This window comes from Lutra lutra, chromosome X (assembly GCF_902655055.1).
Source record: "Lutra lutra chromosome X, mLutLut1.2, whole genome shotgun sequence".
In the NCBI taxonomy this organism is placed as follows: domain Eukaryota; kingdom Metazoa; phylum Chordata; class Mammalia; order Carnivora; family Mustelidae; genus Lutra; species Lutra lutra.
In genome coordinates, this window is record NC_062296.1 from 41881707 (window position 1) to 41888665 (window position 6959).

Below are 6959 nucleotides of genomic sequence, written 5' to 3' on the forward strand. Positions count from 1 at the left end.
AAATGTACATTAAAATAGGTAGATTTTGGAACACCTGTGTGGCTCAGTCGGTTAAGCCGCTGCCTTCAGCTCAGGTCATGGTCCCAGAGTCCTGGGATCGAGTCCTGCATCAGGCTCCTTGCTTGGCGGGGAGCCTGCTTCTTTCTCTTCCTCTGCCTGCTTGTGCATGCTCTCTCTCTCTTACAAGTAAATAAATAGAATCTTTAAAAATAAATAAATAAATAAATAAATAAATAAATAAAATAGGTAGATTTTGAGCAAAGCAATTAGTCCTCCATATGGTTGGTGGGCCACATCTAATCAGGTGAAGACACACATAGACAAGAGGGGCCATTTCCCCTTAGTGAGAAGGAATTGTTCCAGGAGACTGCCTTTGACTTCACTACAACATCAGTATCTTGTAGTACTCAGGCAGACTACCTTCAGACTCCAACTGTAACTGTTTCCTGAGTCTCCAACCAAGTCGCCTCCCCCATCAGAATTTGCCAAGGCTCCACACTTTCATGAGTCCATTTCTTAAAATAATTCTCTATCCACATATCAATGTCCCATTGGTTCTGTTCCTCTGGAGAACCCTGACTGCTACAGGTGTTAAAAAGTTTTAGGTATCTATTCTGTCCTAGAGTAACATGTGCTTTCACCAAAAAAGAATCCCCAGTAACATTTGGCTACCAACAGTTCATCAAAAATTACAGTAAAAATATAGCCATTGACAACAGCATCGAAAAATATAAACTATATAGAGATAATCTGTGTTGTACACATAAGTCCACAGGTGTGCAAGGCCTATGCTCTAACACTGCAAAACATTGCTGTGAGAAATTAAACAAGGCCTAAATAAATAGAGAGACATACTATATTTAGGGGTCAGAAGACTCAGTATTTGTTAAGATATCTCCTCTCCCCAAACTGATCTGTGGATTCAATGCAATCACCGTAAAAATCCTAGCATAAATTCTTTAAAAGCAACTGACTACCTTATTCTAAAAGTCATGTCAAAATTCAAAATACCTAGGTTATGAAAATAACTCTAAAAAAGAAGAATAGAGTTGGAGGATAAACACTATCTTATTTCAAGACTCATTACAAATCCACAATAATCCAGACAATATTATATTGGGATGAAGGTGGAACTATATATAAAAGGAAAAACAGGAAGAGTCCACAAATAGACCCACACATATATAGACAAGAGATTTTGACAAAGCTATAAAGGCAATTCGATTGAGAAAAAATAATATTTTCAACAAATGGTGCTGGGACAAGTGGGCCTGTATATATGCAAATATCAACTGTAATCCTGTATTGTACTATATGCAGAAATCAAATGAAAAAAAATTAAAGACATAATTATAAAAGCTAAAAGTACAAAACTTGTGGAGAACAACAAAGGAAACAATCCTGTGATCCTAGGTTAGCTGAACATTTCCTAGATATGACATCAAAGGCAGAATCAAAACCATGAGTGAACAAAGTAAAAAACTAAACTTCCTCAAACTGAACACTTTGTTCTTTAAAGACAGTGTTGAGAGGATTAAGACAAGCCACTGACCAGGAGAAAATATTTGTAGATCACATATCTGATAAAGGAATTGTACCCAGGATGAAAAATTTCACAAAAGGAAAATAAGAAGAAAACAGACACTCCAATAAAAAAAGTAGGCAACATATTTGAAAAGATACACCAAAATAGATATGTACATATCAAATAACCACAAGAAAAGATGCTGAATATCATTAGTCATTTAAGAAATGTAATCCCACTACTCCTCTGAAAAAGGCTAAAATAAAATACTGACCATACCAAGTCCTGACAGGGTTGTGGAGAATGGATCTCTCAAACACCCACTGTTGGTGGCAACAAAAAATGGTGCAACCACCCTGGAAAAAGGCTGAACACTTTCTTACAATGTTAATTTTATAACTCTTCTGAGTTATTAAGTATTAGAAAAAACCATATATCCAAGAAAAACTTATGCCTAAATGTTCATAGCAACTTTATTTATGAGAGCCCCAAATTGGAAATAACCCAAATATGCATGACTAGGTGAATAGAAACACCAAATTGTGGTATATCCACATAGTGGAATATTAATTAATGATTAAAACAAAAAAGAAGGAAATTGAGGCAACTGGGTAGGTGGGTTGGCTAAGCATGTATTGATTTCGGCTCAGATCATGATCACTGTGCTCAGGGGGAAATCTGCTTGAGATTCTCTCCTTCTCCCTCTTCCCCTACCCCTGCTCGCTCTGAATAAATAAATAAATAAATAAAATATTTTTTAAAAGGAAAAAAGTAAATATTCTTACATGTAACAAATGCATAAACCTAGAAATAATTAGGTTGAACAAAAGAAGACTGACAGAAAAGAACACATTGTAGGATTCCATTCGCTTAAAATTTTAATAAAGGAAAACTTATCCAAAGTGAAAAAAGATCAGTGGTTACCTAGGAAGGTGTAGGGTGACATAGACAGGGACATTGAAGAGAGGCAGATGGCAGCATTACAAAGGGGTTGAAGAATTTTTTTGAGGTAATTGGTATTTCATTATCTTGACAGTAGTACTAAATTCATAAGTACATATATATATAAACTGATTAAAGCATATAGTTATTAAATATGTGTAGTGCATTGCATGTCAAGCATACCTCATAAAGTATTTGACATATATTTATATATTCATAATTCTTTGAAGCATTTAAATGAATTGTGTGAAACCACACTATATCCAATCAAACTGGTCCACACTACATAAACCAAAGAAGAAACATCATTTGCCATGAAATTTATCCCAATTTTTAGAGAAAGTTGGTGTCCACTTTCTTCTGAAGTACTGAAATAATATTTATTAGGAAAATAATAATTATATTTAAGAAAACTGGTTAATTTTTGGAAAAAGTTTGAGTATCATTATAATAGGGAAAACTCTAGGGTAATAAAAGTTTTTAAAATATTAAATATTTTTAAAGATTTTATTTATTTATTTGACAGAGAGAGATCACAAGTAGGCAGAGAGGCAGGCAGCAAGAGAGGGGGAAGCAGGCTCCCTGCTGAGCAGAGAGCCCGACGCAGGGCTCAATCCCAAGACCCTGAGATCATGACATGAGCTGAAGGCAGAGATTTAACCCACTGAACCACCCAGGCACCCCAAAATATTAAATTTTAAAGAGATGTTGGAGGTACAGCCCTCTGTTGGTGGAATAAGTCATGAAAATGAAAGGTAGAGCATAGGGAATATAGTGTTTGTCAACTACACTTCAATTCAAAAATATATTAAATTCTAGTCACTGACATTTCTAACTAACATTTGGGAAATTATCTGGCTCTTTAAAAAATTTATTATAGGGTGCCTGGGTGGCTCATTCATTAAGCCTCTGCCTTCAGCTCAGGTCATGATCACAGGGTCCTGGGATTGAGGCCCACATCGGGCTCCCTGCTCAGGGGGAAGCCTGCTTCTGCCTCTCCCACTCCCCCTGCTTGTGTTCCTTCTCTCACTGTGTCTCTCTCTGTCAAATAAATAAATAAAAATCTTTTTTAAATTTTTTTAAAAAGAAAAAAACTTATTATATAATGGTAAAAACTGTTTGCACTGGGGAAGAATCTATGTTAGAACGTCAAATTGCTAGGATGATCTAACAACTATACATCCACACTCATCTATGAGATACAAGGGAATTGTCAATTATTATTTCCACTATGAGAACAATTTAGATATATTTATTGCAAATGCATATTAAGACCAAATTCCTTCATTATCTAGACATTTTATTGTTTTCAGCAAAAAATAGGTATTTCTAAGATGGGGTACAAGTGCTACCACACAGCATGAAGTTGTTGATGGAATGAAATTCCTCCTGCTAAATCTCTTCTCCCATTATGAGACCAAAGCAGCTTCTTTAAGTTTGTGGCCCTTATAGGAGCTATTATATTACATGATATTCTTCATATCAATGAACCCACTTGATCCAGGATTCATATCCCACAAGAAATGTGATGTGATGGGGTCTATTGAGGACTGCTGCCCTTAAATCTGGAGTAAAAGCTTTAGCAGCCATCAGGACACAGATCCTCAGAACTTGCCTCCTTCAGGCACATGGTATAAACTCATCAACAAGAGACAGATCCACCAATCACTATGCTTTCCTTATGTATATGGGCCCAGAACCGTGCTAAGCATTAGGTTAGTAACAATGACACTGACACAGTGGTGGTCTGGTTATAACGACATGTTATAATGGACTTCTCACAGGGCTTTTTCTCTTCCTGTCCTTTTTTATCGCTTACCAGCAACATGGAAAAGGAGTAAGTAGCCCGAATTCATACAGACATTCATGATCCCACAGTAACCACAGATTCATGGGCTTGCTCATGTGTATTACTGAATGTTCTCAAAGATTCTGTGGGTGAAAAATTCTCATCCCCAGAGCGGGGAGCTGGGGCTCAGAGTCATTGCCTATCTTACCTCCTGAGCAGTTGCCTCTAGAAAAAAACAGCTACAGGACACCCCTGGGGCAGGACCCCTATTCACTGGGGCTAGATGGGACCCCAGTTGCTTTACCTATGAAACAAGTGGGGCACTGACCCCCAATGCAGGAACGAGGTGACCTGGATGTGGACTTTGTCATCTCACACTCCAGAATAGTTCAGTCCCCATCACAGGGAACCATACCCTAAAATGAATCCCAAACACCTGAAAGCAGGACCCTGAAATCCCCACCAAGGCACCTATGTCTCTATAAAAAGTTGTTACAAGGGGCGCCTGGGTGGCTCAGTGGGTTAAGCCGCTGCCTTCGGCTCAGGTCATGATCCCAGGTCCTGGGTTCGAGCCCCGCGTCGGGCTTTCTGCTCAGCGGGGAGCCTGCTTCCTCCTCTCTCTCTGCCTGCCTCTCTGCTTACTTGTGATTTCTCTCTGTCAAATAAATAAATAAAATCTTTAAAAAAAAAAAAGTTGTTACAATCTCCAATTGACATGGGGTTTCTATGGCAACCTGGATGCTTATGGTGTTCCTTCAACACCCGAAATGCCTGTGCATACTTATCCAACCCTTTCCCCTAAAAACAAAACACATTTGCTCTTCAGGCCACCATACGAGAAAGCATAGAGAGTAATTAGAAGTTCTAGATGGAAACCCAGTAATTGGCAGAATTTTGCTCTTGTTGATGGAAGAAAGAATGTCCCTGTGGTCAGAAATTTTCTTGGCTTTAAAGAGACAGTATTGAGAGAAGTATTAATGGCATGAAGCTTCCTCAGTGCCTCCAGCTAACCTAGTAGTCTTTAAACTTCAGCAACTACCTTTAGCACATGTGAATCGATGAACTTTCCTTCATTAATCTATAGATCATGCATTCTTTCCTAGGAAGAACAGAGCATTCCTGCACATTAGGAAACAGGAACCAAACCCCCTTGCACAACCACTGGGCACTGAGGGACCAGGCCCCCTAACACAACTTCTTAGCACTGGTATAACATCTGTAGCTGGCACCATGGAGTCTGCACATAATCAGGAAATGTTATGGACCACTATACTCCCCTTACTGATTAACTGCCCTAAACCACTTAAAAAAATCCTTGGGCCAGGCAGAAATCTCAGAGTTGGCCTTTGGACAAAAACCTGCCTTCTCCCCAGGTGGCTGGCCTCCTGAATAAAGTTCACATCCTTTCCAATCAAAATTCATCTCTTGGGTATTGGCTTTTCCATCAATGGGTGGCAGAACTTGGGTTTTGGAAACAAATACACTGAGACCCTGGGAGGTATTATAGGGTTCTTAAAGGTGAGCTAGCCCTTGGAGATTGAACACGTGAAAACAAGGCCATGCTGAGCAGTTAGCTATGTGTAGCAGAAAATCAAGACACTGTCTACAATCATGTGACTGAAAAATCTAGATACAGACACAGAAAATGTCATGTAAGAGGTCTAAGTATTTCAGGAAAACAGGTCTAAACTACTAGTCAGTTAGTTAGTAGGCATAAACTTAGTCAGTTGAACCACACATTGGTTTTATCCTGAGGAATTCTTGTCCTCCATTCCAAATATTTTCTTCCAGACAGGCATATCCATGACCAAACACATCTAACCTTTCTATACACTCCTTCCTCTACCTAGAGAATCACTTATCTGATTAGTGAGGTTAGAAGGAGAAAAGGGTTGCACAGCCTATGACTTTCTCTTCAAACTTCTTGTAGCAAACTGCCCTTATGGAGCATGTGTTTTCCTCTGCCTCTTCCTTAGGGGTGGATTCACAACTCTTCTCTTTTTCTATGTCTTTCCGGCTCTCAAACTATTCCTATGTTCTTGCTCCATAAAGCTCTGGCCTTTAAGGGATCCCAAAGTATATCCTTCTCCACATCTGGGCCCTGAACCAACAAAAATATGGTAAAAAAAAATAAGAAGGAAAATGCATTGGCTTCATTCTTTCTAAAGGATATATTGGAGAATGTGGCTTAAAGCCATTACAAGGCAGGTGGTCTTCCTATTAACAAATCCAAGAATTGGACAGAGTTTTCCATCCAGCAATGCTGCACAGGGAAAGTCAGAAAAGTCAAGGATTACAATAAATATTTATCTCTTGTCTGATGAATGACTACAGCATACATGTATTCAGGAAAAGTGGCTTCCTTGCAAGGCTATCCCTGTAGCAGAAGAAAGTACTTCAGGACACCTTTTTTGAGAAAACGTCCTAAAATGAATAATATTCCTTGTTCCAGTTGCACAATCACCAAGCGACTTTCTGTGGAAATGGGTTTCCATGTGTCTCAGGGAGCAGTTTCAATGAATACCCTCTTAGTTGCCGTAAAGAGCATGAGTACAGTGGAGACTCATCTTTTGGAAGGGGATTGGAATACATTTCTAAATTGCAGGAGTAGCATGAAAATCATACGTTGTGAATGTATTTCCTGAAATACCTTCAAACAATTAAACGAATGTTCAAAATCCACACACAAACCCACACACAGAC